Here is a 1,723-nt window from a genome sequence, read left to right on the forward strand (position 1 = left end):
ATGGTGGGAAACGTGAGGGGAAAATGGTGGGAAACGTGAGGGGAAAATGGTGGGAAACGTGAGGGGAAAAGGGCGGGAAATGTGAGGATGAAAACGGAGGGAAACATGAAAAGAAGAAACACCCCCCCAAATATTTTGGGGCCCCGCTGACCCCTGGTTGGTGGAAGCCGTCACGCTGACCGCCATGATGGTTGCGTTGGTCAGGATCTGCTGCACGTTCTCGTTATTCTTGCACTTGTCCAGGGAATTCCCCAATTCCTGAAGGAACCCCCAAAATTAGGGGAGGAAAAAAGGGGGGGTGACTCCCCCTAGGGACCTCAAAACCCCCCCAGGGACCCCAAAACCCCCAGGGGAACTCAAAGTCACCACAAGGGGACACAGAAATAAAAGAGAGAAAGAGGCAAAGGGGAATTCGGGGGGATTTGGGGGGTCCCAAGAGGAGTTTGCGAGGTCCCAAGAGGAGTTTGGGGGGTCCTGAGAGGGTTTGGGGGGGGTCCCAGGTAGGATTTAGGGGGTCCCAGATGTGTTTTGAGGGGTCTCAGGAGTGTTTTAGGGGGTCCCAGGTGTGATTTGGGTGGTGCCAGGTGGGATTTGGGGGTCCCAGGGTGTATTTTGGGGGTCCCAGGGGGTGTTTTGGGGGGGTCCTAGCTCACCTTGACCATCCGGATATAATCCAGCGCATTCGGCACCAGTGACTCCAGCTCCGGGAATCTCTTGGAATATTTGTCCCGGACAAACTTGTGGATGATGTCTGGGGGAGGGAGGGGGTCCCAAAATCCACCTCAGCCCCTGAAACTTCCCCCCCAGAAACGCCCCCCAGGACCCCCTGAGATCCCCCCCAGAGCTCACTCAGCTCGTTCTCAATCTCCACCATCAGGTTGTTGGCGTCGACGATCACTCAGTACTCAGGGGCTGCCTCCACTGGGCCCAAAACTGCCCAAAACCGGGGGAAATCGACCCAAAATTCCCTTGGGAAACCCTTAAGCCCACCCAGGATCCCCCCAAAAAAACCCCAGGATTCCCTAAATCCTCCCCAGGACCCCCCAAATCCCTTCTGCGGCCCCCCAAACCTGATATTCCAGCGCTGCCTCCACCAGCCCCAAAATTGCCCCAAAATGGGAAAATTGGCCCAAATTTCCCCTGGGAATTCCCCCCTCAGTCCCCCAAATCCCCTTGGAGACCCCCCCAAACTCACCCAGGACCCCCTAAAACTCACCCAGGATCCCCCAAACTTACCTGGGATCCCCCGAAACCTCCCAAATCCTCACCAGGACCCCCCAAAATTCCCCCCCCAAGGGACCTCCCCCTCAAATCCCACCCAAGACCTCAAAATCTTCCCCCAAATTCCCCCAGAGACCCCCCAAAACCTCCCAGACCCCACCTAGGACCCCCCCAAATTCCTCTAATCCCCCCCCAGGACCCCCAAAATTCCCCCAATGACCCCCTAAAACCCACCTGAGACCCCAAAATCCGCCCCAAAATTCCCCCAACTGGGAGGGGAAAAGGGCGGGAAACGTGAGGGGACAAAATGGTGGGAAACGTGAGGGGACAAAATGGTGGGAAATGTGAGGGGAAAAGGGAGGGAAACATGTGGGGGAAAAGGGAGGGAAATGTGAGGGGGAAAAGGGAGGGAAATGTGAGGGGGAAAAGGGAGGGAAATGTGAGGGGAAAAGGGAGGGAAACGTGAGGGGACAAAATGGCGGGAAATGTGAAATGGGAAATT

At 56.4% G+C, this 1,723-nt stretch overlaps 1 pseudogene; it reads right to left on the bottom strand.

Annotated features, from left to right (window-relative positions):
* Window positions 1–933, bottom strand: part of LOC113979822 — a 2,962-nt pseudogene extending 2,029 nt beyond the window's left edge.
* Window positions 934–1,723: the final 790 nt, after the last annotated feature.

Source organism: Neopelma chrysocephalum, unplaced genomic scaffold (genome assembly GCF_003984885.1).
Source record: "Neopelma chrysocephalum unplaced genomic scaffold, ASM398488v2 Primary Assembly neopelma1_89713, whole genome shotgun sequence".
NCBI lineage: Eukaryota > Metazoa > Chordata > Aves > Passeriformes > Pipridae > Neopelma > Neopelma chrysocephalum.